This window comes from Ischnura elegans, chromosome 7, assembly GCF_921293095.1.
Source record: "Ischnura elegans chromosome 7, ioIscEleg1.1, whole genome shotgun sequence".
In the NCBI taxonomy this organism is placed as follows: domain Eukaryota; kingdom Metazoa; phylum Arthropoda; class Insecta; order Odonata; family Coenagrionidae; genus Ischnura; species Ischnura elegans.
This window is the reverse complement of record NC_060252.1, coordinates 38,391,690-38,411,513: the sequence shown is the minus strand read 5'-3', so window position 1 is coordinate 38,411,513 and position 19,824 is coordinate 38,391,690. Positions and strand designations below refer to the sequence as shown.

General features: G+C 40.6%; 1 protein-coding gene across 1 annotated transcript in view; it reads right to left on the bottom strand.

Annotated features, from left to right (window-relative positions):
- LOC124161951 (ets DNA-binding protein pokkuri) overlaps nt 1–18,946 on the bottom strand; it is a 213,876-nt gene extending 194,930 nt beyond the window's left edge. Inside the window, exon 1 of the mRNA XM_046538227.1 lies at nt 18,290–18,946. The gene's annotated coding sequence lies outside the window, so the exon portion shown is untranslated. The remainder of the gene's footprint in view (nt 1–18,289) is intronic.
- Between the last annotated feature and the right edge of the window lie 878 nt (nt 18,947–19,824).

Genomic DNA, 19,824 nt, shown 5'->3' with positions numbered 1-19,824 from the left:
GTTTTATTTTCAATCATGCGTTAAATACTTAAATGAGATGATGCCAAGTGAGTACAATTTTTGTTAACAACGAAAACGGATCAATATGAGTCGGGAGAGGATTTATCAGGACAGAAAGTCGGTGGCGTAGAGAGCGCTTGATAACTGGGAGCCTGGGTGGATTGGCATGTGGAGTAGGGAGATGAAACAGGTGTGGCGGGAAGGTACTTCAATGCCGAAGAAGGAAGGAATTTGAAAGGTTTCAAAAGAGGTCCAGTAATCAGAACGTCTGTATTCCACAAATGACTAGTAGCTGGTAGCTGATTTTGAAAAAAGAATTATCGTCAAGTGCGAAGAATAAGCAAAAGAAAAGGGCAACTTTACCAATGCGAGACCTCATTAGGAGTGCGCTGCCGGTATTTGGGATCGTCATATGACAGGCTTCTTCAACGAACTGGAGTGCGTGCAGTTGGTTTTTTGTTTGGCCATTTAGGTCTAATATACACCTCGAATAGCTAAAAAAAAACAACTTTTTTCGCAAAAAATCAAGAAGTTTTCTAGCATGCATGTATAGCAATACCTACTTCACATACGAGAGACGACCTGTTGCAGTTGGCATAGCAGAAATATGCGGAGTTTGGACCCTCTCGTTCAGAAAGTTGGGTTAAGGGTAACGAGTGGAATACGGACAGTTAGGCAAAGATAGCCATGGGCACTGGGCGTAAAACCGAGGTTCTCATTCACAAAGGCAGGTAAAATGTACGGAGCACGTATGAGCCAAAGCAAACTCCATCTTGAGTTGAATCGGCACTATTTCCGGACGAGGAATCAGGAGATGATAGCATCAGTGCACGTGAATATTGACAGGTTATAAAAATGTATTTGGTTGACAAACAAGCGGGCTCCTCACTCACTGCATACCGGCCCCAAATTCATTCCATACTGAGATGTTTGGTTCCGCCTATCAAGGACAGCGTTTAAACGCCGCGCCGTTGAGACCACGAGGTGAGAAAGTGACACTTCTAGCCGGGTGCCTCACCTTGACTGGCGGGCCTAAAAGGTTAAGTTCCAGCTTCGTGAATGGCTTTTTCGGGAGGGATGACTCAAAAGGAATGAATCTGCCAAAAGCAAATACACAGATGGTGTCGATACCATTTGCCCAAATGCCGACACGGAGTGAAAGGATGGGAAAAGAGACCGAAGTTAGAATCTCCCCGAAAAAAATTAGAACCTGCAAATAAATCGGGAAAAAAAACCACCGACCGAAAGGTTTGAAAGATACTACGTCTAAAAAATTACCTAGTTGAGACGAATTGTAACGTGAAGTGAAACGTCTGATACTGTTAGACGGAAAACAAAATGTACTTGGACATTCCTAACCATCGCATATATTCTTTTTTCTAACACACTAAATGGATTTAAAAAAAACAATTTCGCAGGGATAGTTATTTGTTACTGTAGTAAAGGCATTAAAGCTCATTCACAATTACTTGGAGTTCTGTAATTGATTTTTGACATTCTCTAATTCCAACGTTTAAGCTTGATTTACTCTATGATAGCTATGATACTCATCTTAACCAAAACTTTTTACCAAAATATAGCTAGACGTACATTCTGCCACAGCGAAACATCTAGCTTGAAGCGATTCCGTTTTCGGAGAAAGTAAAGTTAACTGTCTCTAAAAATTAAATTAAAAATCGGAAAGAACTGGTTGAGCAGTTCAAGGTAAACAATAGATATTTCCATTTTCTCAGCATGAAATTACGACTGTTTATTTTTTCCTTCGTAAAATCGTGATTAAGTTTCCTTGCGGTCGGTAAAAAAAATAAAATAAAACTATCAAGATGGTGAAGGAATTTTCATCAGTGGCTCTGCTGCCTGTCTACATCTTTGCTCAGCAAACAGTTCAACACTTAAATTACTTCGAATCGATAAAAATCTCTAACCATGAATCTTCCTTTCACACACTATCGTTGCATCAAAACGTATCGGAGCTGAAAGAGGAGTGGCACTAGTTAGCTTTTAACGACGGAGCAACTGGAAGGATGCTGCAGTGACACTTCCTGGTTAGAGGAGCAGAATGTAAAAAAAACCTCTCAAAGGAAACACTCCTCATCAAAATCTAACAAACCACAAGCACTGAATAGCTCCCTTCCAACTCCTCGTGAGACAGGCACATTATCGCCTGAACGATCAATTCCCAAGGCCCATGACTCGTTTGGTGAAGACGAAAAAGAAAACTAATATTTGCAGCTATCACGTGTGACACCATAGTTTTCTGGGGTTGAAATCTGAAGAATGTGCATTAGAACATTTGAAGAAACATTAGTTTTGAGTCTATTTTTCCCGAATGTCATTGACAATATCTCATAATGACTGAACTAATCCATCCTTAAATTAAAATATATAGAAAAATATAAGTTCACCATTGCTAAGGTTTAGTAACGAAAAGGTGATAAGTTTTCCTGAATTTCAACGCAAATAACTCGTAATGAATGAACAAATTCCTTCTTACATCACAATATAAAGAAAAATATAAGCGCACCGTTGCTAAGGTAGTAACGAAATAAGAAAGTGAAGTAACGAAGTACGAAATCGTGATTGCATGAATGCATTGTTTTTCCGAAGTAGGTAGCACCCTGCCTTGAGCCTTGCCACCAGAGAAACTGAGCCAAAACATTAAAATGACTCGTCATGACTGAACTAATTCATTCTTACATTCAAATATAAAGAAATATGTACGTGTATTATAGCTGAAGTTAAGTAACGAAATACGAAATCGTGATTGCATAAATCAATAGATTTCTCCGAAGTAGCGAGCACCCGTACGTCCATGATCATTACTTTACTACCAGAGAAACTGTGCCGAAACATTTAGTCTCGTAGCACTACGATGCCTTTAAAAAATCCCCAGCCACCTCAGTCGACTGACTACCTTCCAATATAACCACACCGAGAGCAACATCATCCCTCCTTCCCAAGAGAGAACTCCTCTTTGGGATCTCATCCTTCCATCTACTCCCCACGCTTCTTTTTTTTTATTATTTCTCTCTTCCTTTACTTTAATCCACCACTTCCTCCTATCTACCCCCTCCCACTAAATTCTCCCATACCCCGCCTCCTTCTCAACTTACCCCCCTCCGAACCTCTCTCCTGGATACCGCCCTATCCCGACGGGCAACAGAGGAATATACGTGGCTTCCCTGCTCCAAGGGAGCCGCAGGGAGGGGAAATAAGAGGACTTTAACTTCCTTCCTCCCCTACTCGACCCATCCCACTACGCGTTAGAGTTTGCACGGTCTCCCCCACCTCCTTCTTCCCCTCCAACGCACCCCCTTCCCCCACACCAGACGCCCTCCCCTCCCGCCCTTTACTTCCCCTCAAATCCCGAACGCTCCGGGGTCGCCCAGTAACTACCAACCAGACACTTCCCCGCCCCCCTCCCCTTCGCTACAGCATCCCTCACTCCTTCGATCTCCCACTACTTCCCGCCTCCACAGCTTCACGTGTGCCCCAGCTCCTTCCTCATTTTTTAATCCGTCTATCTATCCTCTAAGCCCAATCTTACGTCAAACAGCGTACTAACTTCGTTGCCTTTATTTATTTATTGCCACACCACCGAAAACAGAGCTACTTGGCTTGTACATCGGGGTTTTCTTAACATTAGCAATTACACGCGCAAGAGAATGCACGCCCTGGATAGAGGCAACCTACCTAGGCGGGACTCGAACCTAAGACTTTCGGTTTAGATAGGCAAGGACTTTACCCCGCCGCCACCGAGGCCGTCAAGTACTTGACCATTGTACTTGAATATACGGTTATTATTGAAGTATTGTATTCATTTAAGGTAGGTTTCCAAGGAATGCTTAAGAGGCATTCTTGCAGCCTCCCCTTCCTCTTTAACTAAATTCAGAGCGAAGCAGTGACCACCCTCTGTGCAGAAATACAAGGAAAGACAGATATAGGTTGCCCAGCAAGCGGCCGATAACAATGTGACATTTGTAAGTAAAGGTTTACTCCACCCCTGCACCAAAACTAGCTAGAGAAAAATGTGCTTGAGTATTTCCAGCGATGGTAAAAAACATAAAATTCGAAAAAGAAAGTAGTTAATTAAGTCATATCTCCTCAAAAATTAGTGCTTCAAGTAAAACACGATTTCCTTTGATTCTCAATTGCGCTGAAGCCAGGGGGATAAAAATTATAATCATATGAGGAAAGTGGAAAGATCAAAGGCACGAAAACCTACTACGACATTTTGAAAACGTGATCAACCTAATTTAATCCGACCAAAATATCAAACATAGGAAACATTTCGCTAGCATCGATTCTTGAGTAGATAATTGCCACGATGCAAAGTGCATTTACAGAATTTTACGTTCATTCCCAACTATTGGAATCCAGTGAGCAAAATATGCTTATCTAGTTTGATAAAAGTAGTGCTTCGCCATTGAATTTTTAATGCCCAAGAAACGGTCGGGAAAATAAATAAATTATAAGTAATGGGCAGGATTATACGGCATTGAAGTTCGAATAATGGAAAATTACAATCTGAGCAGACGGTTATAGCTCCCTTTGTCTTTTCAGTATCCACAGCCTTTACTAGCTTTCGAGCAAACAATGGGATGCGATGCTAGTGCAGAGGGAGGAACCAAATTCATCGGCATCAAGTAATTTCAAAACGAAATTGGAAAATTAATCGCCAAATTCACACCAAAATAAGCACGTACTTCAGTAAAACTGTCACAATTTCCTTAGAATTCAGTTGTGCCGCTATAAACAGTCAAATTTCTAAATTTTGAAGAGAAATTATAACATGAAAATTCATTGCTCAAACCAGGAAGGTTATGAGTACAAATCATCGTCCAAATCTACAGCCAAACACACCAAAACTACGGCAAAATTTCCCAGCTATATATTATCCGTGGAAGCCGGAGGGCCTGTTTACCAACCCTTGTTGGAATCTCTACCTTCCAACACCCACTTTATACGGCTACGTTATCTCATGTTTGCCGAACGACTGACGCGGATGAAGTTACGCTTATAGCCATTGGAGGATTAGGGAAGGAGCACACGAAATTTTGAGATAGGCGAGGATATCGGACGAACACAGATGAGATTGTTGAAGTAACTGGTACCCGCGCGCAGAAAAATTTCGTTCGAACTACATGCAAAATAACGATATTTTTTAATCAATGCAAAATATTGATGACATCCACAAATTTGAGGAGAAAAGAATACCATGAAAATGTAGAGTTCAAACCGTAAAGGTTATGAGTAAAAGCTATCGTCCAAATTTGAAGAGAAAAAATAGCATGAAAATTTTGCGTTCAAACCAGGGAGGTTATGACTAAAAACTATCGTCCAAATCTAATACCAAACAGGCCAAGAGCTACGGTAACAGTATCAAGCTATATTTAACTGAGACACATTTCTTATTCTTTTATCAACTACATTTCCTCTCCAAATTCTATTTTACAAAGCATTCAGGAAATAAGATAGACATAACCTCAGAAATACATTGAATCGGGCAATTCGTAAACAAAAGGATACCATAATTTCCTAAAAAAATAAATATCACATACTGAATACCGATCCAAAGCACAAACCTGACATTATGTCATTGACTAAAGTTCTATTAGCTCCGATAGGCGTGCAGATCTAAATAAGGATACCATAATTTCCAAAACGTATTTAAAAAATCACCAAATATACTATGTACAACGATCCAAAGTTTACACCTGAAATTATGTCATTGAAACTCGAATGTGTTTAGCGTGCTTTTAGAATGGCGGTTATGCTAACTTCGGAGAATAAAATCGGAAGTAAATCTTGCAACCTGAGAGAGAAATTTAGGGATTGTAAACAAAAATCATCAGGCGCGAAGCTACACGTGCTGACTTATCGCAAATGTTATCTCAAGCCGGAAAAGCGGGCGCGGTATTCATATATGCTGGGAGGGCTATTTATAATATCCCTCACTCACAGAACCCGATGCATCTGATTTTCAAGTGTTGTCAACCCGAACGCGGTGTTACGTCTGTGGGCGGACAAATAATAGAATATCTCCATCGTTTCAGACTCAGCTTTGAGGAAGATCATTTTGGCGTTGATGAAATGAAAAAAATGTGTACATGATGGTAATGCTGCTTCGTCAAACAAGCCATACCTTAAAATAAATAGGTGGAATACAACTAAGTTTTTTTTTCATTTCATTGCCGTAAATGAATAGAATGACTAAGTACAAATTTAATAATTGTAAAAAATTCAACTGCTTGGAGCTTTCAGAAAATGTTAGCATATACTCTTCAAATAAAACAGGTTGATATAATTCCGATGCCGTAAACGTCAAATAAACAGGATTTTTACAATATTATGAGTTATCTTCATCAATATTGTGTATAAATTTGTTACCTATGCATGAAATTAAAAATTGTATGAATTTTTTTGTAGTTAAAACAGTTAGTAATTTCTGCTTGCACGCATTTTTTTCAACCATTGATAAATGGTGTCTGTGAGACGCCGCGCGAGAAATAGTATCCCAAAATGTGACGCGACTGACGGAGGGTTAAAAAAATATTTCTCACAGTAAACTGGGATAGAACTACGGCCACAACAGATCTTGGCGGAGGGTCAACAATCTTTTTATCATCATTACTATCCTCGATTATAATCGTAAACAGATAAGCTTCAAACGTAAGACTTCATGATTTCCCGGCGCACAATTTCGGTGAAGCCTTCTCGCGAATTCCTCCAGTTAAGTTGATCAAGCATTGCGGACTCGAACCCAATAGGAATATGGCGTAGATAATCATTGAAACTTCAACGATTCCTGGTTAAATTTAAACACATAAAGATACAAAACATAATGGAAAAATTAAGAAATAGTTTTTTTCACTCGCATGTATACTATCATTTGAAAATGTTTATTACATATCCACGGGTTAATTTTGCTTTCCAATCAAGGATATGACATTTTTATTCGGAGATTAACAGATGGAAGGCAAGATTTTTTCCGCAGGTTTTATCTCAGCGACAGAAAAACGACCAAACTGCCTTATAAAGGATTCACTTACAAAGATAAAATCCAATTTTTCATGCATCCCTTACATCTTACACAATATGATTGCAAAAACACCGACACATCAATATGTACTACTTATTATTATTATTATTCCAAACGGTAATCCTCGTAAGTAAAAATTTTCAGACAATATATTCATAGTACCGGTTTGAATAGAAAAAAGCTCTTTTCAAATTCTACCTACCATACGCCTTTCACTTGATTTCTCAGTCATCAAACGATTCGAACGAACGGGATATTCATAATCAAAGGGGCATGTTTCTCTTGGGCACGATATCCTTCCGGCACTGCTTGCGTAAACGGCAGAGGGAAGTCCCAATGAATGGAGCGGGTGCCGTCGGAATTAATAGCACGAACCAATGCCTGGGAACGGTGTTGAGGAAATCAAGCGGGAGAAAAAAATGTGAAAGAAGATTTTAAAAATTGAAATAAACTAGAGGAGCGATCAAATAGTACCCCACGAGACATTTATTATCACTTAAAGCTGTTACAGAAGAAAAAGGCACACATTTGAAAGATTAAAAACGCGAATGAAGGCGTAAAATGAATCTAATCGAGTAATTGAAATTCCTGAAAGGGTGCTTAAAAGCAATCTTAACTCTGGAATGCACAACAAAATGTATGCGGAATGATATGATCCAAGACATTCACACTAGGTATATTACGTGATTATTTACCAGAATTCTAGCTCAGTCTATAATAGCAAGGCTTTTCAAGCTGAAAAACTTGCATAAAAGATGCAAAAATGCAAGAATAGAAGGCGGCAAAATATATCCCGTTCTAATTTCTCTTATGAAACAGTCCCATCCAAAATTCGGTACATTAATGAGAAATAGAAAAAGTACGCACGAAACCCAACCCATTCCACCAAAATTTGACCAAGTAATTGCGCCTATGCGTCACCGATTTCGACCCAATTTTTGTGAACCTTTTGCGATTTGCGTAAACTCATTTAAATGCGCGGTCAATGATAACACATCTAAGGCAAGTTTTATATAGCTATCGCTTACCGGAACTTGATGCTCCCGTAACATTAACTCGCGTATATTCGAAAGTTACAGTACAGCAAAGCAGTTCCAAATAGCACTTAGTTTGAACTCATTAGCTTTAATGGAATTACCTTGTACTAAATGATGGCTCTGTGAGCCAAAACGTGTAGGCATTGAAATATTCGTGGAGAAGAGCAGATACCTTTTTTTCAATAGGTCGAACTTCCACTTTATCAAGCCTAAATCGGCGGAACTAATGAAATGGAATAATTTGTAGATTATGGATAAAAACTCGAATAAAATTTTAACCAGATATTATAATAATCGGCCAAAGAGGCTAACTGAAGAATCATCTTTAATATATACAATATAGGATGTCTGTTAGTCTGTCCCCAACGTAAACAGGTGCATCTAGTGCTCCCAAACCCCATAATTCTACTTTCGGTTGCGTCCAACGCATCCTTTACATCGATTTCCCACTACCATTTGTTACGTCACGCCATACACCATCTGCAGTTGGATATCCTGCAGGGGAGGCGCACCTCTTAGCATACTCAAAGATGAAGGCTTAAAAATCCTATATGATCATAATATCCAAGTTCCAAGTTTCCCAATTCTCGGGGCACTATCCTTCTCGAGCAATGCCGGGCAACAATCGTGGCAGCGGCAATTCAGAATAAAACAATTTAAAATTGTTTTAATTAACAATTTAATTGTTTAACATATTATGTGTATTATAAGTGTGTAATATTGTATTAATTATCAATAATATTATATAACCATGAACGTGTTTGATTGGCGCCGACGACTTCAGGAGTGTTATAAGGTGCGTGTCTTCGCAGAAGCGCGGTCGCGAGGCAACTGGCCGACCGCTTTGAAAAGTGGGTCGCTACGGGGGAAATTCCCTCACCCCACCGTCGCCAACCCTCTTCCCACTCTCGCACGACCAGCCAGCCACCCCGAATGAAATCACTTTCTTATCCAATCCCGGCGGGAAAGGGAAAAGACAAAACTACTTCTTTGGGCATGCGCGACTCCCGGTTTACGTCATCCGAAACAGACTCATTCCACCGGGACGGTGGAAGCCAACAAGTCCTCTTACCTATCGGCATTCGCACGTACGAGATCCTGTCTATTACATCGACCCGCCGTCACTAGCTCCATCCTCCATGGCCTGGGGAATGCCACGTGTTGAGATTTCAGTTCAGTAACTGCACTTCCTTCCGTTAGACTTCTACAGATTTCATTTCGCATGGGTCTAAGGACCCCCAAAACTGAGAGAGATTTACCAATTATACAAGATTAATATTCGGCGCCATTTCTGGGTTTTCTTCTATTATTTTTTTCGTCTAACGATTACTTAAGTCTTAAATGCAACACTTAACTAATCACCCCGGTCATTTGCGTTTCCCACAGTGAATTTTTCACTCCTATAAGGCGTATGGGCTTTTAAGCTTCGCTAACGACCTGTATTACCTTCCTCGCAACGACCTTCTAACCAAAAGTTCTTCCTTCTACCACAGTGCTCAGCATTCTCACAATAAAACAATCGTGTATGGCTGCAGGAGTGAATGCGTCTGATAATAAAATAGATTTCAATTAGCGGTTCTTAGGGGGTGAGGATAACTGATAAAGATTTAATAAGAAATTTAATAGAGATTTTCACCAAGATTACTGCATTGCCAACGAAACTTCACTGTTTAAAAATTCTATAATGGAAAATAAAAAATATTGAATAAAAGAACTTTAAGACCCAACTCTTTGTAATGATTGTCCATATCCTAGAACTCTTCACAAGATCAAACCTAGATTTCATAACATCATCGGGGTTCTAACATCCAAATCCAGCATTGCTATTCCACCGATTCATGAACGAGCGGCGGAACAATTAATCTAATCATTAGATGAGAACGGTGTAAAGACAAAGCGATCTCTGTACAGCATTTAATTTTTGCAACCGCATTAATCAAGATTATAGCGACGACTTCGTCGTAAAAATTAACCCCACACAGATCTACCGTAGTATTGAATGAAATTTCTAACGATGTAAAAACCTGTACGACAGTGGAACCATCAAAGAACACATGCCACATATTACCTGCTACATGAATAGTCAAATTATTTATTTTTAGTTTTGGTCGCAATAATTTTAGGGGTATGTAATTGTGTTGTTTATTATACATATTATTATACTTTTGCAGCATTATATTTACTTCACATAAACTCAAAATGTCATGCTACGATATGTATTTTTTTGCTCTCAGGAGTATGTACCCAGAACATTGCATGCATAACATTTTATTTTCATTTCATTTCATACTACCACATACTCTCCACCCACTCCTTCCTTCGCCCCCTTCCCCTAACACTTCTCTTCCCGGAAACTTTCTCACGCGCGCCACGCAAGCAGAGCGCAGAGGGCGTTGCTTTTGTCAAATAGCCTCACGACGACATCCTCCACCAACGTCGCACACCCGAGAGGGCGTCGACGGATTTCGGCAATGCTTCGGATCAAGCACACTGTTGCAAAGTCATGACGAAGGGACTCCATAGAGGAGGCAAAATTCCATCCCATATAAGCCCGATTTATGTTTCCCCTTCGGTCACATTATAATGGGGTTTCAAAAATGTCCACGGCGCGGTGATGAGTGCAATACGATTCAGTTAAAAAAAATATTTTGCATTATTATGATTTTAATTGATAGAAATAGCACTGAAAAGTTATTAGTTTAATAGATAAAATTATTATGCATATAGATTTCGATTAAAATCCTTAATTAGACCCCATTTCCCCGTTAAACTAGGATCAATTTGTCCGTCAGCGACGGAATGGCGACTTTTGTTAAACCAATTATGTGCGCGATGTATGGCAACACATTTAGAGGCCGACTTGAGGATCCTCATTTGTAATATTCGTGGTTATATGGACGAAGGATGAAATTCGCTGCGAAAAAATCATTTGGCCACATGATATTTTCATGGCGAATCACATCTATGGTGTACTACATTACGTTATCATGTTGACATTTTCAGAGTAGACGCATAAAAAGCAAGTTAATCCTATGAAAGGCAAGCAATCGTAACGAATAATGAAATGGAAATTATTTCAACAAATAGAAATCCCAAACCGTTATTCATTCTCAAATAAATAGAGAAGCTTGGTGATTTGTGCGTCGGGTTCATCTGACGATTGAATACTGGTAGGAGGACATTTTTTTCTCGCGTCAGAATCAGTATGGGTAATCTTCCGGCATATTTAGTGAGAAAATACTTGAGGGACACATGAAGAGAAAGAAAATTGGATGAGGACCATATCTACAGATTGCAAATTACATTATGTTGGATCTGGGATGAAAGGATTATGAAGAAAAAATAAGAAAGGAAGGAGGATAAGATTTTGTCAGACTATCTTCGACTTGATCACGACAGGAGAGAGCACACAACTTCCTTCCACTCTATCTCGCCTGAGACTTATAACCTTCAACGGTAGGCAATCGCTTTCGAAAATATATAGCAGAGAACCTACAACACCGCATAGACGCGGCGTTTACAACATAATACACAACAACACTCCACAGTGATAATCGATCCGTATTAAACTATTGCCCGTAACCATTGCCTCACTATTCAAAGAGCATGGTTTGTTTCAGTAACTCCCATAACTTCCGCGTCAGAAGATAAACAAGGACAATAGGAATTACGAAAGAGTTACGATACATATCCGCAATGGTCAACTAAAAACTGTTTAAAAATGCAGAAGGGCCTCAGGTTCTTCATAACATATGTCCTGACCTTCAATTCAGTAAATCCTTCGAGAACCTCGATGCAAAAAAACAGCCTTTTCAATCTTAATCTTTTTAATTAAAGCCAGCATTCAATTTTACCGAAGATATAATCCTTTTATGAGGAGACATTAACCAAAAAGATCAACTTAAGGCTGGATAGCGATATTTGGTGAAACTTGGTGACATGAAACATAATACAAGATGCACTCAATTGTATGTTCCACAAAAGTTTAATTTACCGACCCAAGTTTCGACATGTACACTATGTCCTTTTGAAAATATAGCGTACATGTCGAAACCTGGGTCGGTCAATTACACTTTTTTGGAGCATACAGCTCAGTGTATCTTTTATCATGTTTCCAACTAAACTGATAGTTAACTTGAAGTGAAGGGAACCAAGCATACTAGAGAAAATTTGGCAGCTTCTCCTCCTCATAGTCATTAAGAAATGCATATCACAGAGATGAGCGATCAAAATTTGCATGGAATATGAAGATAAAATCAATTATTAGCAAAACGCCGACATAAATGACTTCCAGGGGCATGAATCAGAGGTTATAGAAAATCGTAAACTTACGAAATATGCAAAACACAGGGGCTATGGCATGTCGTAAAATTAAAAAAAAGGCCATGCGGGAAAATCATTCAACTGCAGGCATCTTTCTTCGGAAAAATGTGATATTTTTCCAATACAGGAGTTAAATTTTGATAGCCAGGAAAATTATCCGTAAATACAATTCGGAGCGTCTAATGACGGCATGCAGCGAAATAGAATAGAAAGAGTATTGAGTTCGTGAGAGAAAAAAACATTCGATGGGATTTCTGAACCCCCTTGGCACATAACAGCAAAGAAGCGAGAGACAGTGTTACGTTATGGAACCTAATCCTCAGGAGTAACAACGAGCAAGGCGAGGGTGGAGCTTGCAATAAGGAGGGCATTCTATTTAGGGTGAGAGGTCATGGACCAGTGTCTACACCTTTGCTTGAACTAGCCGATCCATTCTCCCAGCGATTCAACATCGGGATCTGACACTCGCGTTAACTGACTCTCACGTGCCCAACGGGAGGCACTGGTCATCGCATCTGGAGCGAGAAGGAAGCGGAAATCGAACTCCCAACGCTGTAAATCTATTTTGAAATCTATCCGGAGGAGAGCGGCTACTCAAAGGAGTCGATGTAAGGCATCCAGACAATTAGCATAAGCTCCAAATGAAAAAATCTATAAAAGACTCCACCGTCTTTTTCAAGAATACATTTAAAATCACAACGCAATAATTATATGATTGCTGAATGTGATGGGGATCAAACTCGATCAAATTCAAAAGAGTAATTCTATTTACCAATTAAATAATGGTGATCTTCCATCATATTGACCATATTACTTTTTTTTGCTACACTAAAACACCACAACTTTCGATCATACGTTATGTCGATGCATTGGAGCGATGTGATTGGCGTACGGATGAAAATAGTAAAAATGCACACAGAAACTTTCGTGGAACCATGCTATGCTACTGCATAAACTTAGGAGCAGGTATGGAGAGATAAATAAAACGTTTATATTTTGTCGCTCTTGATTGATGTAAAAAATAAACGGTTAACGGACGGACAAGAAGCATAATATGAATTAATACAGGATTTAAAAAATAATTGGGTAGTAAATTTAAAGCATCACATCATACAAGACATAAAAAAAGGATAAGATAAGATTACACTGGCTAAAACCTGATCTGGAGGACTTCATTTTCACGAGTTTTGTTTATGAAAACAAAGCTCAGTGAAGTGCTGGAATCAAATACACTGCACGACAAGCAGCGTAATTCCAATAAATGACTAGCGTACGCAGTATTAGCTGGACAGTTTTAAGGGTTTAAAAGTAGAAGAAACAGAGAAGCAGTGGTCCAGGAATAAAAAAATACTGGGAGTACTAACAATATGAGGAAAAAATGAAAGCCAAAAAGTAAACAAGTCAAAAAAATTGAAGTCATACTTAAAAGGTTCGAAATGACAAAAGAAATTCTTGTTCCAAGTTATAACATCGCTCATAACAAAAAAAAAGGCAGCTAAAATATTAACCGTTTCCTCATAACATTTCCTGGAATTTCTCCTCAAGCCAAACAATATTAACCAGCACGAAGAAGGATTTGTTGTGCTTCGTCATGCGAGGTTATGGGATTGAAGAGTCTGCCAGGAGTCCTGTTAAGATCTACCCAGTACCTACGACTGGAGAGAGCCCTAGAGTCTATTTAATTCGGGGCCTATCTACTTCCAAAGTCGGCACCTGTTGCTTCATAGATTCCCAATAATGATTAGAGAGGAAAAGTTTTCTCATCCGCTCACTTCCTTATTTAAGGGGAATAGAGAGAAAATACCTGACTAGTGAATCGCAAATGAATGCTAATTGGAACGGCTTTCGTGAGCAGCATATGTTAACACAAACCTTTTCAGTAGCATTTCCCGAGTGCAAAGGCTGTTTTACACGAGGCATGTAACTGCACAACTCGGAACTACAATTTTTTCAAATAACTTTAGCGAGAAATTGCGCGAATGCATGAACGAAATTAGAACTCGGGCTATTTTTCCACCTCAAGTTCATGCATTCTCGCACACGTTCTAGCCACTTCACCGATATAGCACAGGACGCGAATTGAAATGCGCTCTCGCATGCATGTAAAATTGTGCAAGTACATGCCCCGCGTAAAACGGGCTTGAGAATATTTAGACTAGAAAAAAATGCGTCTAGAAGAATATCTACGATTTGAAAAATGCCCGGAAAAGGTTATAAAACACGTATTGAAATGTCCCGAAACGCATTCTGTAAGCAAATATATAACGCGTATTTCCGAAGAATTCATTGCATCTTCAATTTTACATTTTGTGTCTTGAATTTGGTGATTTAGAGATCTCCGTAGAGAAAGATTACGATAGTAAGCGAAAAATGCAAGATGAAACCTAAAAAGAACCTTAAAGATAGATATAGAAATCAAAACTGCTGCTCACTGGACGTAAACACTTCTCCGGGCCAAGTCCCACAGAGGATCATCAATAAACTTCGGAAGTAGTGCCATAAAACCACCTTCAGACGCATACAAAAGCTACGCGGCGGGATTTTTCGAAAGTCTTGACGTTTTCCCGACACGAACCATGAGGTTTTGGTGAAAACATTAAAAATACATTTCCTCTGCAGTGCGACATGAGCCAGGGAAAACATCCCGATAAACACAAACAGGAAAGAACAAACTGTGAACAGGCCATATTTCCGCTTTACTGGCATGCGCGTTTCAGGTGTTTTCAATTGTATAGCAAACCATTTCCACAACTTCCGGCTGGATATTATGAGCAAGTGCAACGAAAAAAATGATGAAAGGCTCTTATACCTAACCAGATCAATACCAAAAAAATGTAAAGGGTAAATAAAATTGGCAGTCGCCGTTGCCAAGGCTGCTGATTCGTCTTTGTTATCTTTTTCTTCCAATTGCTACTTTCGAGGCATTCAAATGTTGGAACTAAACGTACCATTGAGTTCCAACCAAATACTAAACAAAATGATTGGAAATTCAACACAATTGACAAAAATAAATCAAATTCGAGGTTCAATTGTTTGGCAAGAATGTATAATAAAAAAATTAATGGGCGTCCATTCAGAGAATAGGCCATCTAGAGTTGTGTGATATCAAAAATAGATAACTATGGTTTCGGCAAAGATATAACGATTTGCACGGTTCTCAGAAATTTCCAATATACGCTAAGAAAGCACACAATCTGCGGTAAACAGGAGAGTAAAGCGAATTCATATCGGTGACTACAATACACAATATGAAAACGAAAAGGAACGAGAGCGAACTGCCAAAAGAGAATCCTCAATTTCTGCGAATACAGATTCTTACCTTTCTAATACATGGGCAAATACTGGACAATTAGATGCATATTATATCGTAAAAGCTAAATGATAATCATTGCATTACATTCATTTTAATATGCATCAAATAGAGAGATTGCGGAATGTAAATTTAAAAGTGTCGATGGGATATTTGTTTCGCCTATTTTTAAGAGGGAAGAAGACCTTCCGAAAGCATGTACTGATATGTAGACAACGAAAAAAATGGTCCTACACGCACGTTCTCAAGATAAATGAAATTTTAATAAGCTTACGTCACTATTTTGCGAATGAGAGTATTAATACAAAGGGCTAATTAATAAAAAAGTATTTTGTTCTACTGTTACGTTTTCTGTCAAAATTTAATTGGATTGGCAATATAATCTTTGAATGCGAAGAGAGAGTCTAACACCCTTCCCAACCAGGTAACGAAGAAAGAGATTACGGAAAGTGACGAAACGACAAAGCGCTTAACTATGAAACCCCTTTCACTCATCATATTTACACCGCGGGGGCCGTCGGCGTGCGAGACCAAGCACAAGTTAGGACCACATGGCGAGGACCCAGCCAGCGGAATAAAAACACAGTCGCTTTGTTTTTTAAATGGTGCCCAAATCCACCTGTAGCCCGTCAGAACTCCGATTCGCCCGACTAGAACACCATTCCGCCGTCTACAACAGATGTCATTTACAGGTTGAAAACAGAGGTGAACACGCCCCACGGTCGCAACGGACTCGGTAGCCAAATAAACAAACCCCCAACGAGTCCTTACCACGCGACAGTCACGTGCTCTCCTCCACGGAACTGGCCATTGCGTAGAGCAGGGAGAGGATTTACAATTACTCTTTACAGGCCCTAGCGACAACATTGTCACTGAATGAAAGTAAATGGAACATGGGTAACGCGATCGAACATATGACGGTGTAATAATCGAAGGACGAAGAAAAGTCAATTGGTAAGAACAGAAAGTTTCACTTCGAAGTTGTGGTAGGAAGGAACTGGGTTGGTATCTACACACACCTATATAATGGTTGTATAGAATTAAAAGATAGTTCGAAAAATGCAAGCGATCGGTGCACATGATAACATTGATTCCATGCAAAGTCCAAGCAAGCGACAATAGGCGTAACTACCTGTACATCAACGAAGAGGAGCTATTTATTCTTACCAATCATTCCGAACGGAAAGAACCAGACAAGCGAAAGGAGAACTCGACCTATGCAAACTTATGATTTTCCTGCAGCATATTCCATATATTTTATTAACCATAACTCTTTCACCGCAAGCTCCCTAACTCTCCCAACTTTCTTTATTAATTATTTCTTTTAGGCTCAAAAGGAGACGTAGAGAAGTAAATATCAACAATGAGGAGCAAAACAAATAGATATTACTGAATTTATAAAGCATTTCTTCCTTCAAAATCCCGAGTAAAACAAGGCGTTTCAAGTTTCCCTAAAAACGAGCTGGCAAGTCCGTTCAATTTTTATTGCACGAAACCACTGCCACTAACTTTCCGATCACGTCCGTGTGGTACGGTTTCCGTGAAATCGGAAAAACCGAAAGGCAGGCGAGGGAGGTTCTTCCGAGGAGGAAAAAGCGACAGACGCGGTCTGCCTCCACACATGTGTGTTACCCTCCTTCCCCCCCTAGCCCCTAGGGCGGGTACTGGCTCGGGGTTATACCATGCCTCCTCCAACATCCCACACGATAGCGCATGGGCCCCTCTTCTCGCGCTGACAAGTGGCACTTAGATCCACTTACAATTTATAAAAGCTGACGTCCTGTTATCTATCTCCGGTTGCTCGCCTCTTACCCTTCGCGGAAAGGGAGCGAGTCACATGCGCGAGCGAGGGAGAACGAGACGGCAGAGATTATGAAATGACGGAGCTGCGGCCGTCCACAAACCATGACTTGAGATACCACGAGAAATAACACTAGAGAGAGAGAGAGGGAGAAACTTAGTGTGTAGAACGTCTGGGGAAGTATCGCCAGCTTCGGGAGTCGCACGAAGCCGGATGCTGTGGCTGCTACGTAATTGGTTTAGATATCGGGCAACAATGACAAGATCAGAGCACCAAAAAAAACGTTGATATTTTTTCTTTTTCTCAAAACTTTCCTTCCCGAAGACTCTGCTCGCATCGAAATTGTTTACCTACACATGTTATCTTGAATTTGGGTCGTTTGGGCACACGATTAAAAAAAAACAGTCAACACAAAAAACAATCGTAGAAAAAGAATGCATGGGTTAGAAATCATAACGAAGACACCATTCACCTCTGCCATATTTCCTCGTGGTATGCAAAAGGGTGGCTTCAGTTTTAGAGCCGGATAAACTTCTCAAGCAAGAGGAGCATGGCACATCACGCATCGCGAAGTAGCACCTCCGAAAAGATAGCTTTCGAAGGAGTGCGTTCAGAGCTAAACAAGCCGCGAACATCGTTTATGCCAAGGAGATAACGCACTGCACAACGTCGAAATGGCATGTGTTCTTGAGCAACTTTTGTGGGTGTTTGAGGTCGGTAGGATTTAGGGTCCACAACCAAGGAAGGGATGATAGAAAATTTCACTGGTCATTTACCTTAAAAGCTGTCCTTCCGGACTGCTCCGTTGAAGTAACCTCAAAGACGGAAGTCCTCAACAGTCTTCAATCCAATGTCTGCAATCCTTCTTCCCATTAACTCCGGGCGATCCTTGCTTTCTATTTAGAAGTCCCGGAGGAGACTCCTTTGAATATTTCCTCGGAGAGATAATATAATCCCTTATGTCTCTTCACTCGTTTAAAATAAACAGTCCCTCACCCTGGTCGAACAAGGAAACACTTCGTCGATCGCCTTCACGTCACAATAACGAAATAAGATCGACGACTACTCCTGCCGGAGAAAACCAGCTGGGATGGCAGATATGATGTGGGAAAACTGTTTTGCGCTGAAGAGTCCACACACGGGAGAAACAACTGACAACCGAATCAAAAAAAAATATCGTAGGAGTCCTCCTCCAAAATATTTGCTACTCCAGGAATATAAAATCGTCCTTCTTCTCCCCTTTTGCAGGAGGGAAAAAGTTAAACGCAAAACTCCGGATGTTTTCGGAGAAAACCCGAGCAACAAACAATCAAAATGTCAACAAAGCAACACCCCTTCTTTCGTCTTCTTCCCTCCAAAAGCCACCTGTCTGGCCCTGCGCCCCGGCGGAGGAGATGGCGAGGGCAAACGGTTGGCAGTCGGACGCAGACTAGCCTCAGCGACGCAAGCCGACTATGCCCGGGTTCCACCCCTACATTTCCCCACCCCCTCATACACTCCCCGCCATAGGCCGCTTTAACCCTCCTCCCGCTACCTCCCCCTACTTTTTAACGTTCCACCCCTCCTCCTCAGGGCGACCAACGCATCAAGTTTTTTATCCTCCTCCGTCTTCTTCCTTTCCCCTACTTTACTCGACGGAGGAGAGAGAAGGAGGAAAAGCCTTCGCTGAAGGGGAAGAGATGATAGCGAAGAGAGAATGTTGTGTGGTATGGGGGCTCCGTAGCACGGAACGGGACCGTGGGATGAGTATCTATGTATATTTTTTTCTTCGGAAGGGAAAGTAGGGGTAGGTACGGATCCCCATAGTTCCCTCACGCGCCGCTTCCACCCGCCTCGGCGCTGATGTCGGTACATCCGAGAGAGAGAGGGGAAGTAGGGAGTGTTGTGGTGAGAGGGGAGGTTGGTGGTGGGGGAGTTAGACTTCCTCTCCTCTCGCGAAATATGAAGGATATCCGCTTCGCAACGTCGCTGCTGAAATTCCCTCTCCCTTCCCCTCCCTCCGCTAAAACATCCCCTCCCACCCCAAACCTCTCCATGTATACTCACGTATCGTCCAGCGGGGGAGTGTGCGATATTCAATATCGAAGGGTGTTATCAACTTGTATCGCGACCAATACGTCTCGTTGCATAAGTTAGAGGTTTGTTTCAGTACGTCACTAAACCGATAACAAGTTAAGAATCCGTGTTTTTACCGGTGAATGACATGAATGAATTCTTCTCGGGTTTCCAACCGGGTTAGGGTCCGCAACACTGTTGATGGGTATTAAAGTTTAATTCCTCGAACATTCACAACGCAACATCCACGCCGAAT